Raw genomic sequence first — 22,362 nt, 5'->3', positions numbered from 1 at the left:
AGGACATGGCGACAGTCCCTCTGTTGCTCTGGGGTCAAGGATGGGGAGAGGACTACACCTTCCACCGAACCATCCTTCTCTTGCACCGCTAGAAGGTCAGGAAGAGCTTCACTCTCTTCCTCTTCGCTCCCATCCGTCACCATAAGGAGAGCAAGCTCTGATCGCTCATGGTGCGGCTTCAGGCGGTTGACATGGAGCACCCTGAGGGGCTGACGGGGGGTTTTCATATCGACTACGTACGTGGTCTGGCCTCGCCGCTCCACAATGTCGAACGGGCCAGTCCACCGGTCCTGGAGGGCACAAAGCTCCCCAGGTTCCATAACCCACACCTTCTGTCCAACGTCTAACTCGACCGTCTGAGCGTTGCGGTCATACCACTCCTTCATCACGGTCTGGCTAGCCTCCAGGTTCTCTGTGGCTGCCTTCCACAGCTTGGCCATCTGGCTGCGGAACGCCAGCATGTAGCTGACAATGTCACGGGGAAGCTTCTGTGAAGTCTTCTCCCACCCCTCCTTCACTAAACTGAGGGGCCCCCGAACGGGATGGCCATAGAGCAATTCAAACAGGCTGAACCTGACTCCCTTCTGCGGTACCTCCCGGTAGGAGAATAACAAGCAGGGGAGGAGGACATCCCATTTACGCCTCAAGCCCTCTGGTAGGCTTCGGATCATCCCCTTCAATGTCTTATTGAAGCGCTCTACAAGTCCGTTCGTCTGGGGATGGTAAGGAGTGGAGAACCGGTAGGTCACCCCACACTCCTTCCACATGGCCTGCATGTAGGCCGACATGAAATTGGTGCCCCTGTCCGACACCACGACCTTGGGGAATCCCACTCGGGTAAAAATCCCCAACAGTGCCCGCGCCACCACCGGTGCAGTGATGGTCCTCAGAGGAATAGCCTCTGGGTACCTTGTGGCGTGGTCCACCAAAACCAAGATGAACCGGTGTCCCGCTGCGGTCGGAGGGTCCAATGGCCCAACAATATCGATACCGACCCTCTCAAAAGGGGTCCCGACCACGGGGAGCGGTTCCAACGGGACCTTCAACTTAGTCCCCGTCTTGCCACTAGCCTGACAAGACTTGCAGGTCTTGCAAAAGGTGTCTGATGCAATCCTCATCCTGGGCCAATAAAAATGGGGGACCAACCGTGCAAAGGTTTTGTCCTGACCCAGGTGCGCTAACTCCAGCAGAAAGGCCCGGTAACATTGGGGGACCACTATGGCCCTCGAAGATCCATGTACGGGCACCTTGGGCTCACTGTATAGGAGACCATCCTCCCAATACACGTGATAACCTCCCAGTTCCTGACTGGCCACTTGGGCTTCGGCCTGCCGCCGCATGCCTTCAAGAGTGGGGCACGCCCTTTGTGCCTGACAAAATTCCTCCCGGGTAGGCCCTCCTTCCACATGCCAGTCAGCAAGGGTCGGCAAGTCCTCCACAGGAACGACATCTACCTCCGCGGACTCCGGGGGCCCCTCTCCGGCCTCCCCATCCATCTCACGAGGCATGTCCTCTACCACCTTCTTCTTTCCATGTTTGGCTTTGGGTTGGGCCATGATTCCAGGCTCCAACCCAGGGTGAGTTCCATTCCGGGCAGCCATGGACCGCGTGCTGACGCAAGCCCACCCTGGTAATCCCAGCATCTCGGTGTGAGCGTGAAATTCGACGTCTTTCCACTTGGTGTGCTCCAGGTCGTTCCCTAGCAAACACCCCACAGGCAAGGCAGGGCTCACAGCAACTCTCATCAGGCCTCTGACTCCTCCCCACTCAAATGGAACACGAGCCACTGGATAGTGACTCATACTGCCGTCAGCCAATACGGCCGGATGGAACTCCTCGGGGACTACTTGGTCTGGGGACACCAGCCGCCGCACGACAGTGGTCATGCTGGCCCCTGTGTCCCTCAGAGCTTCCACCTCCTCCCCATTAATTCTCACCCTCTGCTGATATTTAGCAGTGTTCGGGGGCAGGGACACTACGGGGACCACCTCTCTATCCCCGAGTGAAACCAGCGTCAGGCCTGTCCATTCCCCTTCCCTATCTAAGGGCAGCTCCACCCCAAGCGCTATACTACTCACCCCAGGACTTTTCCCGCCCGTTGGGACTGGTGGTCGCTTGCGACACTTGGGTTCTCCCCTGTAGTGTCCAATCTCCCCACACTCATAGCACCGCACAATCCTAGGCTGCTGACTCCTGTCAGGGTAAGTGGGTCTTGTGGAATTGGACAGGGGTGGGGTTCCTATTCCCTTCCCAAACTTATTTTGGGGACCTTTCGAGAACTCCACCTTTTTATCTCCCCCCTCTTTCTTCTGAGGGAAACCCTGTCCGCCTTTCGAGCCATCTCCCCCGGGGCCCTTGTGAGACACCTGGGTGCTCACCCAAATATCTGCCTCCTCCGCAAGCTCACGGGGATCCATCAACTTGCGGTCCACCAGATGTTGGCGCAGCTCCGGAAAGCTCTTATCCAAGAGGTGCTCCCTTAAAAAAAGATCGTACAACCCTTGGTAGTCCTGCACCTCGCTGCCACGCACCCAACCATCTAGTGCCTTCCTCGCATAATCAAAAAAATCTACCCAGGTCTGGGTGGACAGCTTATGGCTGCCACGAAACTTTTGCCTGTACCTCTCGGGGTTGAGACCAAACTTTTTTAACAAGGCCTCTTTCATGGGGGCATACCTTACCTGATCCGCCTTGGCCAAATATAACAGGGTGTCCCTAACATTGGGAGGTATATACCGGTATAAACCACCTCCCCAATTACTCTCGGGTACCCCATGGGCCGTCAAGGCTACCTCGTATGCCTCCAACCATTTCATGATGTCGTCCCCCACTGTGTAATTGGCAATTACCTCTTTAGGTAGGTAGAACTTTGATTCTTGAGGTTCCTTAGGTATGCTGCCACCATTGTCCTTATTGGACACGTTCAATTGGAGGGCGCGTAACTCCAGCTCCTTTAGCTGAAGCTCGTGCACAAGCTTCTTTTCCTCCATTGCCCATCTCCTATTTTCTCTTTCCTGTTCCACTCTGGCCAATTCCCTTTCTTTCTCTTGTTCTAACTTGGCCAGCTCCCACCTTAACTGCCTCTCTTCCCTCCTGTCCTCGTACTCCTCTGGAGACGCGCTCCTCCTCGACCCTGTCCTACTACTGGCCCCAGAACGTCTCCCTGGGGGCACATTTTCAGACACATCTTCGTGTAAGGTGTCGATCACTTCTTGGGCGCTCTCCTCCTGAGGTGCATCTGGCGCCTCCTGTCCCTCATCCCCTCTCCCTTCTGGGTGGGCTTCTACCCATGCCCTAATGGCGGTGCGGAGTTCCGGTCCTTTGGCCTTCCGCATCCCAGGCACCCCCATCCCCTGCCCGAACTCCCTTAATTGCTTCACTGAGTACCCCTCGAGGTCAGCTAACCGGAATTCCATTCTGGCAGGTGGGGACCTAGACACTAAGGAGAAAATTTCCTAGGGTATAGGTAACAGTTCTCAGCTAACCAGGACTCTTGCACTTTCAACCTGGACAGTGGAAATAACAATGCAGCAATCAATGGTTTCAGAGCTCTGGAACAATTAGGCGTTTAATTGTGGCGCCCTTCGCCTCACGGAAGGGTGCTGTATGGTCACAGGTCCTAAGGATCCCACCGCTGCCACCAATGTAGGACCTGGGGTCTCCAGGCCCTATGGGGCGGTAACGTGACACGAGCGGTCGGGCCACCAAAGGTCTGTGTGTAAAGCAATCATACAACACGCACCTCTCATGTGACAAGGAACACACACAATAAGTGACGCCACACGGTAGGAGTTAAGTAAATACTCAAGTTTATCCAAGCAGATCACGTTAGATGCAGTTCATGAGGTAGCAGTACATTTCATAAGCTGGTGATACCACAAATGACATTCATAACAAACCAGTACTGCCTGAGGTACAACTACCCTTCACCTAGAGGCACACGCGCGCTTCACGTTCCTGTAGCGCCTTAGGGGGGTGAGGATGGCGCTAGGCGCGCTAACTGGTGACAACCTCAGAACGGGGCATCTAGCACAGAGAGCTACTCGGAATAGATGTCGTTTAGTATTTCATTATGAACATGAATAACAGCGTGCTACTCGCAATCAATAGCACGTAGCCCTTCAACAGGGGCGTGAATAACAGCGCGCTACTCGTAATCAATAGCACGTGGTACTTCAAAATGGAACATGAATGACAAAGCGCTACTCGTAATCACTAACACGCAGCACTTCAATATGGCACATGAATAACAGAGTGCTACTCGTAATAACCAACACGTAGCACTTCAATACGGCACATGAATAACAGAGCGCTACTCATAATCACTAGCATGTAGCACTTCAATACGGCACATGAATAGCAGAGCGCTACTCGTAATTACCAACATATAGCACTTCACTATGGCACATGAATAACAGAGCGCTACTCATAATCACTAGGAGGTAGCACTTCAATCCGGCACAGGAATATCAGAGCGCTACTCGTAATGACTGACATTGAGCACTTCAATCCGGCACAGGAATATCAGAGCGCTACTTGTAATCATTGGCGCTGGGTACTTCAATGCGGGGTAGGACAGTCAATGCGCCTCACGAAGCTTTTAGCGGGAAGCGCCCGGGACGGGAGGAGCGAGTCTCTCGGCTCCGGTGCAGTTCGTAGGGCACCTTGCTTCAGAGCAGTCACGGGGGCACAAGGAGAGGATCCCTCGGCGGGGTCTCTCCGTCGCGCTGGCAGGGGGAACTCCAACGGAGAGGGGACCCGGGCTGAGGGTGCGGTGCGGTTCCCGACCAGTAGGGGGCGCACCAGGGGCAATCCCAGCCTCCGGGCTTACCTCGTTCTCGGCGTCAGACGGCGTCCGCTCCAGCGACGATGGGGGAAACTCGGCCCCAGGCCTCGCGCACCTTCTCACACAGCTGAGACGGCAGCGGCGGGGCCCCGGGCTTCTCACGGGCCTCGCGACTCTGCTGGGCACTTCTTCCGGCCTCCGGGCCGCGGCGGTGAGCGCGCTGGCTTCCACGTAACAGGGGGGCTCAAGTTAAGGATGGGGGTTCCGCGCTCAGCGGAGCACGCTGCCGGGGGTCCCAGGCCAGGTCAGGAAGCGCAGGGGTCACAGCGCTAATACCTGGTCGATCCCCGGTGGCTCTTCAATCTGCTTCGCATACGGCTTCAGGGGTCAGTCTGGACACGCAGTCTCAGTGCTTGGCATATAAGTTTGAGAGTTCAATCTGGACACGCAGTCTCAGTGCTTGGCATATAAGGTTTAAAGTTCACTCTGGACACGCAGTCTCAGTGCTTGGCATATAAGTCTCTGTTCTCAGATGTTAGATAAAGTCTTGTTGGCGCAGATGTATCTGGCGCCCTTAAGGGGTTCTGTTACAGGGGGTTAGGAATGGAGAGGGCGACTAGATCCTTCCTAGTCAGGCTGGCAGAGAGTCTCTGGGTCCTCCTACTGCTGGGCAAGATCAGTGGGTTTCACAGGGTCCCTCACTCACTTAAGAGGCAGCACCTAAATCCTGTCACTCTCAGAGGCATAAGTCCCTGGCTAGGCCATACCGCCTACACTCCTGGTGGATTCTTCCAGCTCTGCTTCACCCCAATGGCCAACTCACCACAAAAGTTTCCCTCCCTCTCTTAAGTAGCCCTAGGTCAGGTGACCTCTAGCCAAGGCGGCAAAAGAAAAACCACACCTCCCTTCTAGAAGGTTCCAGCACATTCCAGGAGCTTCCCCACTCTACCTATGGGACAAAGAGGCGGGCTGGAGTCGCAACATTGTTGTGGGGTTCCAGCCAGCTCCTGGCAGCTAGGGTGCTACTATGAAAGACCACTCTGCAGTAGCAGGGGCCTGTGGCAGCCATCTTGGGAGAAGGGAGCACCTGCACCTTAACACTGATTGGCAATGAAAAGGCGCCCGGAGACCTAGTCCAACATAAAAATGAGGGTTGAAAAAATGAGGCACGATACAAAAATAGAAGGGGAGACCACCCTAGGGCTGACAGGTGCAACATGAATCAATACGGTTTCCGAAGATTTCAGGAGCGTACTTGAAGCCCCGTCCATCTTTTTAATTTGCTGGCATCATCCTCCATGTTAAACAGTGGCTCACGATTGGAAAGGAGGCTTCTTAGTCCCTCCTTGTTACCGCTCTGTCCACTTTTGGCCCCGCCCAGCGGGACTGGGTGTTTTACTTGCGGCGTTACGCCTTCGGCATTGTGTACTCGGTGAGCACTATTTTCTTTCAGATGCTCAACAGCCCCATCGCTGGCCGGCTGCGGTGCGTGTGGCTCGCTGTCCGGAGGTGCGCGGTGAGCGGCTGTTCTTGTTTTACAGTGGCTGCTTTCAGTGTTGAGGAATCTACCACGAAGTTGAGACAGGACAGTTGGGATCTCTCTGCATATGTTGCACAAGGCATTTAAGGAGCAGGCACTACATCACTTGCAATGGTAGATGCTTTGCCTCGCATACGTGCATAGTTGGGACGTGTTAATGTCGACTACATGAATGCACTGTTGTGATCTGCTGTCATGCAGTCCTTTGTGGGGTTTTACAACTCCATAGTTTGGCAGTGATATTAGATGATTGCTTTGGACAGGTTACCTTGAGTTTGCTGATGTCTCGGATTATGCCAGTGTAATTTTACTCAGATGACAATAGCACAACAAGATTAATTGTGTGAAACGAGGCTCTTTGTCATGCTGGATTGAACGCGCTTCCCCCGTGTTTCAGTTGAAAGTAAACTGGCCCACGTTCTCAGGCTCCAGTTCGCACGCTTCCACTGTGGAGGCATTGGCAACCATTATAGTATCCAGTTACCCATCGTTGTTTTCCTTCACTTTTAACTGGTTCCTGTGGGGTAATTGGGTTAATATATTAGTTTCTCCCATTGCTGTCCTCTTCGTGACCCGAAGTTGACCCGAATTCCTCGGCCGCTTGAATTCCGAAGGAGGCCTGCTCCATTTCGAGCCTCGCCCCTGCTTCTTAAATAACAGCCGCACCGTGTGAAGCGAGGCCTGGTGGGCAGGGATAGCTGGAAAGCCGCTTCTGCCTGAAGCAAGGGGCATGGTGTTACTTCTGGAGATTTGTATTGAGGAAATGACTGCCCCAGCCCTTTTTTGTGATAAATATGTTGTCTGTGGCGCCAATAGGCCTCTTAGGGTGTGCTCCCCAAATACGCGGTAATATCGGGCTACAGCAGACCTCCCAGGTCTGGCTCGAAAGTATTCCCCTATCTCTACACCATGATGCTGCTCTAGGTGTTTTCCTGCTACTGCGCAGATACCATTTGTGCTGATAAGCACATAGGAACGTGCATCTCCGCTCCCGCCTGGCATGTGTACATGGAGCCCGAGGTATGTATAGTGTGTAAATCTCCTGCCGATGTTCTTGTTTTACACTCGCTACGCCCTCTAAATTGTATTTTTTTGTATTTCTTCAATGAGCGCGTCGCCCACTAGGAACACGGCGCTCACTTTAGATATTTATATTTTCGCGGCGTCCACTTCAGGGACACCGCGCTCTGTTTTTAATTTTTTTACTTTAAAACTGAGCATGACGCCGCTTGAAGGACACCGCACTTGGTTTATTTTTATAATTCTTAACTTTGACACTGAGCACAGTGCCCGCTTCAAGGACACTGCGCTCAGTGTTAAAGTTATAAAAGAAAAAAACAAGCGCGGTGTCCTTCAAGCGGCGCCGCGCTCAGTTTTAAACTTAAGCATTTGCAATGCAATTGGACCGATTGCATTGCAAATGCTTGTCTTTATTTGGAAATCAGCGGTGTGACCAGTGCTGATACTGTGACCCTGGCATGGGATTCAATTAAAAGAGCAATGTTATCGATAAAAGCTATAGCCTCCGAAAACAAGCATTAAAAATGCAACAGGTCTCGCCTTTCATTAAGTTAAAACCATTAGCTTTGCTATACAATACCATTAGCAAAGCAAATGGCTTTAACTTAATCAAGGTGAGACCTATTGCATTTTCAATGCTTGTTCACTGTTACAAGGCCATCTTGCCCATAGGACAGAAAGGGGGAGGCTGTGTAAGAGGTTCCCAGCCAATCTTCCCATAGGTTTAAGATGAAGAGGTGAAGTTTAGTGTGCCTGAACTCACAGTTTAATAACACATCTTTTTGTGAAGGTGGTTTTTGAATTGTGTGTTTAGAAACCACGCTTTTAGAAGTGGCTGTTTTTTTGTTCTAACAATTCTGTGCGTCTCTGCCTGGTTGTGGATTGACTGTCTGTATTTGAATGTGTTAGGTTCTGGGGAATGTCTTGACCCAGGGTAGGAGTAGGTGAGACAGCCACGGCTGACCTGCATCTTGAGTATAGGGGGAGGAGGAGCCCCTGGAGGTGAAGAGGCCTGGACTGCTGCCATAAAACAATGGCTCCATCTCCTGCTGATTGATTAAAGACCCAGACCCCACTATCAAAGCACGAAGGTGTCACTAGCAGGGAGGCACCCAGAACTGGTTTGGACAGGGGTCAGTGCCCCCTGAACACGAAGACTTCAAAGACATTTAGGGGTATAACTATGAGAGCTGAAACCCCTGAACGTTGGACTGATCAAGACTGTAAAAGACTGAAACTACTTCACGGTCAAGAGGAACCTCTGCCAAGGAAGAACAGCTGAAGAGACTGAAGAGAAGGACTGACCCTTGCTATGTGTTCTGGGGCTGGCCTGCAGTTTTCTGCTTCAACTAAGGAGAGGCTAAGGGACTTTGCTGTGTGCTGTGTCCCCCTGCTTGAAAGGACTTTGCTGTGTGCTGTGTCCCGAAGTAACGTGTCTCCAAGGGCCCGAGTAGAGCTGGCTCCCTGTTGTGGAAACTCAGGAACATAAAAGTTTCCAAGTGGGTCTCAGAGACGCTGTGTGCTTCGTGCAGCCGGAGACCTTCGTAAGAACTGCCCCATGATTGTGTGCACCCAGAGTCCAAGTGAGTTTCAGCGACGCTGTGTGCGTGTGCTTCGTGCAGCCTGAGACCTTCTTGAGGATTGGCCTGTGATCGTGTGCACCCGGAGTCCAAGTGAGTCTCAGCGACGCTGTGTGCATGTGCTTCATGCAGCCTGAGACCTTTATGAGGATTGCCCTGTGATCGTGTACAACCAGAGCTCAAGTGCGTCTCAGCGACGCTGTGTGTATGTGCCCTGTTGCAGCCTGAGACCTTCGTGAGGAATTGCCTCGTGACTGTGTGTCCCGGAGCAGTCTGGTTCTCTGCTTCGATCGACAGCATGACCAGAAGTGCTGCGATCGCTATTGCCATCAGCCCGGACCAGCATCCCCAGAGGAGCTGGGAGAAGTCACCGCCGCCGGCCCAAGCCTGCCTTTGCCAAGGAGAGACCTCGAACCATCACCATCGGGGGTCCGAGTTCCACTGCCCAAGATCAACGAAGTCGCACCGGAGGCCCAAGCCGCGTGGAGAGTGAGATCGCACCCCCCCCCGGTAACGCTCAGCGGGCGTGCGTGTCGCCGCCTGGGGCATGGTGTGGGCTACGAGGGAAACGTTCTTGGCCTTTCCCATCTTTGCACAGCGAGCCTCCGCTTAAGCCCGTATTGCGGCCCATACTTTCCGAGGAGTGGCAGTACCGGGACCGGAGTGTGAAGCTGCACTTTGTTTTCCATCATAGCAGTTTTGGGGGCACATTTTATCCGTAGCTGACTGCTAGTCAGTAAGAGTGACATAGAGACCGTCCAGAGCACCGCAATCGGTGCCAAAGTACATTGTTTTTGCATTACGAACTGCCCGATTGTTGCATTACGAAGTGCCTTATTTTTGCATTACGAACTGCCTGATTGTTGCATTACGAAGTGCATTATTTTTGCATTACGAACTGCCTGATTGTTGCATTACGAATTGCATTATTTTTGCATTATGGACTGCCTGATTGTTGCATTACGAATTGCCTGATTCTTGCATTACGAACTGCATAGCATTGCATTAGGACTGCATTAGATCATCGAGAATTGCTCATTAATACTGCAAAAGCCTACAAGTACTTGCTGGCCTAATAACCGGCAAGGTGAAATATTACAAATACGCATATGTTGGATTTTTATCGTTTGGTCTCATTGTATTTTTTCTTTCTAAACATATAATTGTTTTATGAGACTCGTGTGGTGTCCATTTGTGGTGTAATCACTGTGTTACTGAGAGCGTGGTTGCAAATACTTTACACATTTGCCTTGGAGATAAGAATGGCTCATCGTGCCAAGCTACCGAGGGGGTGAGCATGGGCTATCTGAGAAGGTGTCCTTCCTTTCCCTGACTTAGAAGCAAGGGTTCCTATTTGGACTAAGGTACCTACTTCAGCCAACTAGAGACCCCCCGGTCTAACACACCCTAAACCAGTTCTGAAAGTGCAGACAGTGGATCCACATCTCCTGTCTTCTTTGACAATATAAAAGTAGAACCTGCTTTTGGTTCAAGTTATCAGATCTCTTTGACCAAGAACGAAAGTGCTCTGCAGAGTACCGAGAGAACTGCTGAGCAAAAAAAGCTGGTGTCTGCTTGAGAGCCAGCATACCAGAGGTGAGGGGACATCACCTGAAGTCTACCTCTTGCTGCATGAGCTGATCACCTCTCCTGAGTATCTAGATGCCGACCTCCCTGCTGAGAAAGAAAAGCAACCTGCTAACTCTGCAGGAGTGACTGTCCAGTGAGGCATAGCCTGACCGTAGAGCGATGGGTCTGCAGGAGCAAAGGACAACAGAGAGAGATCTGTGTGCGCTGGTATCAGCTGACTACTGACTCTCCAACGATTGCGGGCCGGAATCTTGTAGACGTGGCACCGCCAGCTGCTACAACTTAAGTTGCTGGCAGCAGTGTAAGCTGGGATGCTCTGCCAAGTGATCAAGTGCAGCATCACATGAGACGCTGTGCCACAAGACCCAGCGCAGCGTGATGAATGCTGCTGAGCTAAAAAGCACCCAACAACAGCGTGACCTGAGCTGTGGTTCCACATTCACTGCCGAAGCTTCTCACTTCACCTGCAGCCAAGACCCAGTCAATTCATGCTGGAACATTTTGGACCTGCACTGATGGGTGGGGCTGCCTGCAACTCGCACAGCTGGGACTGTGGAGACCACACGCCCTCCAGGAAAGCCTTCGACCAACTGAGCTGCCACAGATGCAACCATGAAAAAGGCCTGACCAGGATGACTGGTTCAAGCTCAGGCCCAGAAGTGGGGGAGATGCTTAGCCAGCAGAAAGAGGGGTGGTCAGCAGCCTCACATCTGTTTTAGATAGGAAACGGTAAAAAGCTGAGACTGAGTGCTATTAAGAGTGCTGGTGTTAAAACTGCACCCGAGTTCATTCTTTCTGAATCATGCCTACAGGGGGGATCCACCTGAGTCATAAAGGGGCATTTGGGGGCTATAGCAGGAAGAGGAACCAAAAGACTAAAGCACCTGGACATGAGCTTGAATATTGAATATATCTGCGTGTAGTATTTAGTCCTAGTGTGCAATAAACATATTTTTCTTTTTGAAAGTCAAGTATAGGGTTGGACAATTTGTTATTATATAGACATGCATATGCTGTGTGCTGCACTCAAGCATCCCCGCACTACCTCTTCGAGAAGCCTGCGACTGCTTGCCATCACTGCCACCGAGTGTCAAGTGCTGGAGAGGTTGTACTTCGCCCCAGTTTGCAAAGCCATAAAAGTTTGAGCCAAGGCCACCAGGCTCAGTAGCTCCCCTCTGTATCTGCAATCACCCCACTCCCCGCCACCCCTGTAATGGGGACTGAAAAGTACTTTTGTAATTTTACAACCCTTGCATTTTTACAATGATTAATTAGTCACAATACTTTCTGATTAGAGTGCTGGAAGCTGACAAAAAAAAAATCAAAGAAACTTTAAGTGAACAGCTTGCCTGATGCGGTCAATCTTTCACCAGATAATATCCATTCCTCCACGAGGAAGGGTTCCTGCCCTATATTCAGTCCAGGGGTTCACCTCGCCGCCTACATCGCACCACTTATGCCCCGGTCTTCCCACCACCCCAGCAGAATGCGCTGTACTCTGAAAAAAGAGGCAAGGCAATAATATCTACCGACGTACAAGTCCATACCCTCTGCTGAAGTCCTACACTATTGGCCTTCCATTTCCTAGTGTGTGGGGCTGCAAAAGCGGCTAACAATGGGCCGAATAGACCATCTACCTCTGTGAGTGAGGAAGCATGGTAAGTCTATGAATATGGCATACGTGAGCAAGGGATAGCATTCTGTCCCACCCCACTCCCCTCTGGCCCAATGTTAAATTTCCCCCCACACCATCTCTCCTGTCACAATCTGCAAAAGTGGTTGTGTGGATCAAGACAATGCAAGTGCAATGCTTGCAGAGGGCATGATATTGTTATCTCGCCGTCATCTATTGTACCCAAATGTTAAGTCGGAACTCCGTGCAGCACACAGTCTCTGTTAAAGCAAAATTGTTACTGTGACCTTTAGAACATTTCAATGCAGTATAGCAGTATTCATTAAAGGAAACTTTTACTATCACATTTATGTAGCAAATAAAATGACATATACTCCAAAATCTAAGTCTCAGCCTTGTGGGGTGAAGCAGGCAGCAGACATACATATTAAATAAGTTGCTTTTTCATATTAGTCATCAGGCTACATAAAACAAACAAAACGCTCCAGCAGAAGGAGGGTGACATCCCAGCAAAGCCTTCCACAGACACTCTGTCCTCGTGAGACACCACCAGGGGCCATATGACAGCACGCACAGAAGGACACAGACACACACAACCCCCTGCCCACCCCAGGGCAGCACATCACAGATACCTTCACTATACCACAAATACCTTACAAGATGCACCATTCATGTCCAGCCACATTATCCTTTGAAACAAGACAACTCAACAGCCCCCTACACTTCTTTGCAAAATATTTTAATGAGACTGTGCCTTTAATGAAGTGCTTCAATTCTCTTCTCCAAAGCTTGGATCTGTTTGAAAAGGATCACCCCCTATGTATTTGCTGGTTGACCACGATGAATTGGGAATGGGTTCTCTGAAATAATGTCTTCATTGTAGCTACAATTCTTGTGTGAGTGACGAATGAGAAAAAAGACCGCTACATTGACTCCCGACTTCCTGAAGAACAGGATCTAGAAGCCAGTCTTCAAATAACTCTTCAATGGGCAGACTGCTCTCAAGTGCGCATGCGCGCCTCTCTCCTCGCCCACACATCCCCACATGTTATTTTTTCTTGTTATGAATTATTCTCTCCCGCTTTTCATTTGCTCCATCTATTATTAGCTGCGCATGGGGCGGGGCAGGGGCAACGGGCCACGGTGGTGGCGTGGGTTTGTAGTGGGAGTATGTCGCACAATTGCAACAACTTGCTTTGTTGTCATTGCTTGCTCCTTCGTTGTTACCCTGTCCCCCCACCACTTCCCTCCCATCGCTGAGTGCCAACTTGCTTCACTCGTTGTTTGTTTTAAGCCATGTTTTTAGGTCTCGCCTGGCGTTTGGAGCATGCATGCGCTTCTCGCCTGCGAGAGCTATAGTAAACAAGTCAGTTTCCAGAAGGGGACTCGAGCCCTGCCCCTCATTTCCATTGGGTAGCGTCAGCGTTTATGGTAAACGCTGGCTTCCCATTGGAAAGGAGGGTTTTTCTTTGCCTCCCTTTCGTTTTTTGCCGGACTGGCTCGCCTGATTCACAGCTGTGGTGAAGACTTTTCTTATCTGCTTGTTTATTTAACAAGCAGATAAGGAAAGTCTTCACGACAGCTGTGAAGCAGGCACGGAGCTCAGGGGCGCACGGGGTCACGAGGAGGACAAGGCAATGGCAAGCGCTTGTTTTTTTTGTGATTGGTGAATAGGTCTCTCAGCTGTTATCTATTGGCTGTGATATCCCAGAGAGTACACGTGCTTGTCGCAGAATTAACCTGCTGTGAATACCCGCCTTTTGTCAGTGTGAAGACTTCCGATTATGTAAATTTGCTTGTTCATGATTTAGTACCCAAGGCTGCCCTAGTTTGACTCGGGGACTATCCGACACCGAGAACCACCCGGTTTGTACTTGCGTCACTAGCGTGTCAGATTTGTAGCCTACTGTCTGTTTCTTCATAGTACTGCCAGTCCCGGGTTTCACCCTATGGTAATATAGACCCTTCAGAAAAAAAAAGGAAGGTGTACCAGAAAATAGTCAAAAAGCTTCAAATCTATTCAAAAATATATCCTTTATTATGCTTGTAGTGTTAAAATTGGTCATCAGCCAACGCGTTTCGTTCCAAAAGAACTTTGTCAGGGCTGTTTTGTGACGCTGTGTAAATCAATGATTGTGTGGTCAAAAGGGGTGATGTTCCAAATGTTCAGTCGATGGAGCTTCAGGGCACAAAAAAGCACTACCAATCATTTCCTGGTATGCGTGATGTTGTGTTTGTGAACAATCTACTTCGCCTTCTGTAAAATCTTCTGTGAGCCTTAGGCAGGCCGATTCCGTGGGCATGAATTAGGCAGGTTTGTTGCTTTTTCGAATCCGATCTTAGTTTGTGGGACTCTGTATTTCCCACGCTAGTGAGACACACTAGGATCAGCGTGGTGTCTTGTACTGCAGTGCTCAACCTTCTGGGAAATACAAACACAACATCACGCATACCAGGAATTGAAACGAAACGCGTTGGCTGATGACCAATTTTAACACTACAAGCATAATAAAGGATATATTTTTTTAATAGATTTGAAGCTTATTGACTATTTCCTGGTGCACCTTCCTTCTTTGTACGAATTGAATTATCTAGTTTCCAGTGGAGTGGAAGTGCGGCAAACTCCGGAAGCGGTTGCACAGACTCTTTAATAGTTTTTCTAAACTTTGGAACTGAGGTGCTGAACCGTGATCAGCTGCATTTTGTATTTGTATTTAGTAATACAGACCCTTGTATACACAGAGCTGGGGCCGATCGAGGCGCATGAACGTATTGACTCATACCGTTCTATCCCACCGGACTCTAATTTCCCCTGGAGCCGTTCAGAGAGGGTAGTGGAAAGCTGCTGTGACTCTCTCAGATTCTGCTCACAACACTCTATGGAGGCATGGCGTGTTCCCGCCCGCCACAGGTCAAGGTCTGGAGCACAAGTGGACAGGTGTTAAAGTCCTGTGTTAATGAGCTGGCATTTGTTCCTTTGATTTGGAAAGTTAGAGTAATCTTTTCTTAAGTGGTGGCCCAACTTGGATGTCGTTTTTTGCAAAAAACTTAATACGGTGGTAAAGTTGCGCTATTTGTAATGCATCCGCAGCTAACGTAGTCTTCTCTGGCAAACATACTGCGTTGACACTACTTTCATAATAAATCATGAAGCTGTAACTGCATCAGATGTTGTTGCAAAAAGGATACCTATACAAAGTGTACAACATAATTCAAGAACCCCACAGTTGCACCCAATGGATTGAATTTAATACAATTGTAAGCATAGACAACCATTTAGGTGTCATGGAGCTCATTTATACAGCTTCGACAAGTGGAAAGATATTCCAAAAGGCACGCATCGGCACTTCCCGATTGTGGAACTGGTACATGTAATTTCCACGACATATTGTAGCAACTAGCCAAAGCTGAAGATCCAGAAAGGAACCCCCTGGCTGGCTGATATCTAGCAATTTCGGAGTATAAACTGCAAGGAAACGTAGATTAGCTTTATGGAAAATCTGACCCAGACAAATAAACAGTTAACCCATAATATTTTGGTTTGGCCACCAACAATACGGTCTTGTTTCGTTGCAGGTGTAGGTTACAACGGCTCAGGCAGGAGAGCACATTGGTGCCTCTATCTTTCTGCCAGACATCTCTGTTCAAGAGAGGAGAGGTACTAATACCAACCAAATGTGACACCAAGCTGGCCTACCATCTGTATCCGACTGCATCGCCAAACTGCAAGTCCAGAGCTCCTCAAACTGAACTCCTTCTCAACTGCAGTAGTTTCTGCAGGAATGTACTGTAGCAGGGTAGGTTGGGTTGGACAGCGTACGTGGCTTGGGACCAAGTCCTGGGATCTACTGCTAGGATAATTTCCACTTCTTAGATCTTTGAAATAAATTATGCATTCTCTTTTACTTGCATGGCTACCCATGGGGATCCACCGATTCTTGCATGTTTCAGTGGCCACAGAACTCTGGGACCTCCCCTGCATTTTCCAGCTTCAGTGCGTAACAGTCAGTGTCGGTTAAATAGTCCTACCATCTTTCTTGTTTAGATCTTTGAATAATTGGGTGTTTTGTTGACTAAACACAGTATATTGACTTAAATCGGGAAAGAGAAAAGGGGCGATTTTGTCATGTTACTGGATATTTGTTGGTACTGTGTTTGCTAGTTACTTAGCCTCTTGATGCTTTGTACAAACTAAGATCTACAGTTGTAATTCATCCCATGGGTCTTCGCCACATCAGATTTCTCCCCTGACTGATAAATTGATGTTAGTGTTTTGAGAGGAGTGGATTATGTAGACGGATATATTCCATGGAGAAACTGATGGTGGATCTTGCAATCTTTGCAAACTAATCAGTGTAAATGATGAGTGCCTATTGGGTTATCTCTGCGTGTTGGTTCGTAGTGGTGCTTTGGGTTATGCCTCCCCCTGCCACACTCGTGCCAACCGTCACTGTCTGATGCAAGTGTGCATCTGTTCAACCTCTACTGGGTGGCTGATGTGATAGCTGTTGAGTAAAACTAATGGCTTTGTTATTATGCTTCTGGCCCTTACAGTTGAGAGTGGGGTATGGGTGAAGATCCTGTTTATGGGTTATGTTTCAGAGGGTGAAGGGGAATAAAACTTATGATTGAATGTTTGCTACATTCGTGCTTATTTGTGATCTTGAATGTATAGCCTTACAGTGTGGTATTTTATTTTTAACCAATTTTTACTGAGTTTAGCCTCAGCATCGCATAAACAAATGACAGTCACATGGATCCGTGTTACATATACATGTTTAGTATTCCCACCCTGATCTCTTCGCATGCGTAGCATTATATCTAGACCAACAGGAGTAATCGGCCTACAGTATGAACAAGTAAACAAAAATAACTTTAGATCATAAGAGAGTTGATGTTGGTGCACCAAGGACATTGTGCTGCATAACTAAATGCTTATAAGGTCCCAAAGGCGAGAACTATTGGCTATGCCAATGCTTGTTTTAGTAGCACACAAATGGCCGAGACACCGTGGTCAGAGAGGAAAGGTCAACAAACAAAATGGATCTCGTAATTTAGAACATTGCTCAGGTCTCCATGTGGCCAAATTCTTGGAAACTTTGAACAAAAATAAAGTAATAAAAACAGCAGCGTCAAGTACAATGAAGAGATTCACAAAGAATTTGTAGATATTTGAGACTGCATAGAAAATAATATAGCTTATGCATGCTCTGACGTTAGAAATGCTCGAATTATAAGTGGCAAGATAATATTGGTGTGTTACCTGTCGAACATCGATAAATGTTATGCAGATGAAGGGGGCACCTACACAGTAATCACCTAGTGAGTATTTTGTCTCCTGTCACACTCATAATGCTCCTTTAAATGAGGTCACTCGTTCATTCTCCGTCCCGGCTTCTGGTACTTTCCCTCTGCTTCCTGCTCTGTGTCTCGATGCAGACTGGTCCCTGCTGAATGTGCTAAATGAGGCCATTAGAGAAATTCATTCTCTTTATTAGCCTGTTTCAAATCCTTTTTAATTAGCGGCTGAAAACGACCTTTTGGCTGCAGTAAAATGCCATGCCAGTTCAGCCCTTTCATTTGATCTGATTTGGATCAAGTTGTCCCTGAATTAGTGAGTATGGATTTTTTCTTCAAAACACGAACATGTTGAGAAAAGAAAGAAAACTATTAAAAGGGTTATTCCCACTCTGCTGTTAGGGGCCATCTGCACACCACCACGTGTCTCAGGCATACAGTGCTGCAACAGAGTGTTTATGAGAACATTTTTAAAAGGCTTTCAATTACAGAGGTGATGTGAGCGAGATATACAACATTAGAACTGTTTGTCTCTTATTTGTCAGTTCCCGGCTATTCGTCCAGTCTTCTAGGCTCCCTTGTCTTTCAGACGCTTTCCATTTATCAGGTTTCATGACTTGCCGGATTGCAATTGGCCGCCTGTTTTTACTGGGACTCTCACTGACTGGCTCTCTCACCTGGTCTCACTGACTGCCTGACTGTCTGACTCACTCTCTCAATCTCTCTCTCACTGACTGGCTGTCTGACTCTCTCACTGACTGACTCTCACTGACTCTCTGACTGACTCTCCCACTCTCTCTCTCGGACTGACTGACTCTCTCACTGACTGACTGACTGACTCTCTCACTGACTGACTGACTCTCACTGACTGACTGACTCTCTCACTGACTGACTGACTCTCTCACTGACTGACTGACTCTCTCACTGACTGACTGACTCTCTCACTGACTGACTGACTCTCTCACTGTATGTATGTATTTATTGCTTATTGAGCGCAGCTGTCACCCAAAGGGTATCCTGGCGCTGAGACCTAACCGTGCATCTATTAAACAGCTACATTACTCTGGGGAACAAGTAAGTTTTAAGGCTCTTTTTAAAAGTGAGCAGATCAGGACAGCTCCTTAATGCTAAGGGGAGAGTGTTCCACAGCGTGGCAGCCGCAAAACTAAAAGCGCGACCACCCATTCTCGTTCTATTAATTTTAGGGACTTTTACCAAGAACGCCGAAGATGATCTTAAAGGTCTGGCTGCCTGATACCAGAGGAAGAGAGTCTGAAGAGGTATTGGTCCCAGTCCATGCAGGGCCCTAAAAACAAGGCAGAGAGCCTTAAACGCAATTCTCTGCTGGACTGGGAGCCAGTGTAAATCGGCCAAAGCTGCCGATGAAGAGGCGGACCGTGGTCGAGACAAGGCCAGTTTAGCGGCCATATTCTGTATCCTTTGTAGCTTTAGGACCAGAGTCTTCGGGGCACCCAGAAGTAGTGCGTTGCAGTAGTCAATCCTGCTAAGAATGGAACTACGCACTACCTCAGCTCTGGAGCCCCGTGGGAGAAGTGGCAAGATTTTCCGTAGAGCACGGAGCAAACCCATACATGTTGCTGCCGTTTTGTTTACGGAGGCATCGAGCTGCAAATTGGGTTCGAATAGAACTCCCAGGTTGCGAGCTGAATCTTCCGCCTCCACCGAGCCCGGGATGGACACTGGCCAAAAATCGGCCGGTAGTGTACGGGGAGTTCGGTCCAAGGAGCAGTAGAGTACCTCCGTTTTTGACCCGTTGAATTGCAACGCATTGGCTCGCAGCCATGCTGCTGTGGCTGCCATACAACGGTGAAAGGCATCCCTTGAAATGGACTCAGAACCCTCAAATGAAAAGATCAACTGAGTGTCATCGGCATAGTTGACAACAGATATGCCGAATGACTTTATCAGTGCTATCAAGGGACGGAGATATATATTAAATAGGATCGGGCTAATTGCCGATCCTTGAGGGACTCCCTGTTTCACCCGCCTAGTGGCTGATCGAAAAGGTGGTAGTGCCACGGCTTGTTGTCGGTTGTCCAAATAGGACGTGAGCCAGTCTAGGGCCAGACCGCACACTCCCGCACTCCGAAGACGGGCAAGTAGTACTTCATGGTACACCGTGTCGAACGCGGCCGACATGTCAAGTAGCACCAAAAATGCAGACTTGCCCTTGTCGACTCGCGTTCGCAGATCGTCCAACACGGTGACCAAGGCCGTCTCGGTGCCGTGCGCTGGCCTGAAGCCAAATTGTGCAGCATCCAGACACAGAATTGTTTCTAGGAAGTTGGATAAGGCTCTTGTGACCCATCTCTCGAGGATTTTTATCGCAAATGGTAATAGCGAAATTGGCCTGTAATTAGCCGCGCAGAGAGGGTCCAGAGAAGCCTTTTTCAACAGAGGTGTTACAATAGCCAACTTCCAGCTGTCTGGGACCGACGCTGTGGTCAATGATTGACAGCAGATGGAGTGCAACGGCGGGAAAAGCTCCTCTTGAAAAGCCTTCCAGATCTTATGAGGCATTGGATCCAGCGGTGATCCTGACGATACACTGCTTGCCAGGATAACAAATTCCTCTAACGAGGGAACGGGAAAGCTGGACAACTGAGGCCTACCTTCCTTGTTAGGTGCCCAATTGGAGTCCAGGTTGTCAGACGGGTCCAAAGGAGAGACTGCGGGTGTTGCAGATTGTTCAGAATTTTTGAGTCCAGTCAGAATAGTCCTGATTTTCTCCTCAAATGCAAGGGCCAGCGAGTCGCACAGTGCCTGCGAGGCCGGGATAGTAGACGCCATGCAAGGCGGGTCAGACAGAGTCTTGACCAATCTAAACAGGGTCTGAGATTTGTTAGAGGCCTTCGCCAAAGTGTCTTCCAAAAACTTGGCTTTTGCGGTTCTTAACTGGGCCTTGTATTCGTGCAAGGCCGCTTTATAAGCCGCCTTATCCTGCTCCCTGTATCCTCTCCTCCATGTACGCTCCGCCTGTTTACAGCGAAGTTTGGAGTGCCCCAATTCTTCGCTGAACCAGGCATTTAGGCCCCTGGGCATGTCTCTTACCTTACGTAAGGGGGCCAGGTCATCAAGAGATGATACAATATGCCGGCAGAGAGAAGCATAGCTCTTATCCACATTCTCCTCCACCTGAAAGGTTCCCGGTAGGAGTGTGGGTCGAATCGGTTCCCTAAGGAGACGACTCCATTGCCGATTCAACTTCCTACTGGTCGGTTTATTGGGTCTCCATGGGGCAGGCATAAGAAGGGACAAAACAATCAAGGAATGATCGGTCCAACCCTGGGCCTCGACCTTATCTACCACAACCAAGTTTTTATCTGCAAATACCAAGTCTAGTATATGTCCCCTATCATGGGTGGGTACCTGTACCAGTTGAGCAAGTTGGATATTGCTACAGGCTTGACACAGTTCTCGGAAGGCCAAGTCATGGGGGCCAGAAGGCCAGAGGTTAAAATCACCCAGTACTAGAAAATTGGTATGCGAGTTCGAAAGGTCGTAGATCAGATCAATCAGAGATTGAAGGGCTGTCGTGGGCAGAGAGGGCGGTCTATAGCATAAAAGACCTGCTACTAAAGTACCTCCTTGAGCCACGATGGAAAAGCCCATAAGCTCAAACCCTGCTATCTTGGTAGTCATCGATTCGGTCAAGGAGATAGAATCTCTGAAGATATAGCCTACCCCACCACCCCTGCCTGAGGTGCGGGGGGTGTGTCTTATCAAGTAGCCTGGCGGGCAAGCCCAGCCCAATTCCATGCCACAGTCCTTCGTGGCCCACGTTTCAGTCACGAACAGTATATCTAGCTGTGACGATTCAATTAATAAAGCAGTCTCAGCGTGGTGCTTTATCAAAGAGCGTGCGTTCAACAAGCCGCAAGACAATGTCTTATGCGGGGTGATGATGGGCTCGGGCTCTAAGTCCTCAGTGGAAGCAGGGTATGGAGGGGCAGGAGCGCCAGAGGCGCCCGGGACGCGAACGGGCGCAAACGGGCTTACCTCTGGCGCACCTCCGGCGCATCTACGGCGCCTCCGCTGCACGCATCCGCTGCGCGTCTGCTTACACATCCTAGTTATAGTATTACGCCGAGCGGGCTTCCGGCTGCTCGAGCCTCTAACCCCAACCAATATGGCGCCTGAGAATCTCCCAGAGCGTCACTACCTACCCAAGATGGCGGACGAATCACCAGGACCAGGGACCCCACTAACTCAGTCTCGCAAACGCGGCTTGTGGGGGCACAATTTAAATGCAGGTAAGCCTATCTAATCCCCAGGTGACAGCAGTAACAGCGCTCAGAAATAAAACAGCAAAATACAGCTGCGCAATTACAGTGACGCAAATTTTTAAAATATCGAGCTGTGCAAGTTAAAAGCAAGAATCCGAGGTAATGCGCGTGATGGCAGGGAAAGCTCACTGACTGACTGACTCTCTCACTGACTGACTGACTCTCTCACTGACTGACTGACTCTCTCACTGACTGACTGACTCTCTCACTGACTGACTCTCTCACTGACTGACTCTCACTCTCAGACTGACACTTTCTCACTGACTGACTCTCACTGACTCACTAACTGACTGACCTTCTCACTCCCTCGCTCACTGACTGACTCACTAACGGACTCTCTCTCACTGACTGACCCTCTCACTGACTGACCCTCTCACTGACTGACCCCCTCACTGACTGACCCCCTCACTGACTGACCCCCTCACTGACTGATTGACTGACTCTCACTCATTGACTCTCTCACTGTCTGACTGACTGACTCACTCCCTCTCTCACTGACTGACTGATTGACTAACGGACTCTCTCAATAACTGACTGACTCTCACTGACTGACCCTCTCACCGACTGATTGACTGACTCACACTCTCTCTCTCTCTCACCGACTCTCA

The 22,362-nt window shown here is 49.6% G+C and overlaps 1 protein-coding gene across 2 annotated transcripts in view; it reads left to right on the top strand.

The window, feature by feature from the left end:
• Positions 1 to 22,362, top strand: part of LOC146833779 (uncharacterized) — a 324,308-nt gene that overhangs the window by 86,786 nt on the left and 215,160 nt on the right. The window lies entirely within an intron of this gene.

Source organism: Triturus cristatus, chromosome 4_2 (genome assembly GCF_964204655.1).
Source record: "Triturus cristatus chromosome 4_2, aTriCri1.1, whole genome shotgun sequence".
NCBI classification, from domain to species: domain Eukaryota; kingdom Metazoa; phylum Chordata; class Amphibia; order Caudata; family Salamandridae; genus Triturus; species Triturus cristatus.
The sequence above is the reverse complement of the archived record's forward strand: the minus strand, read 5'-3'. Positions and strand labels throughout refer to the sequence as shown.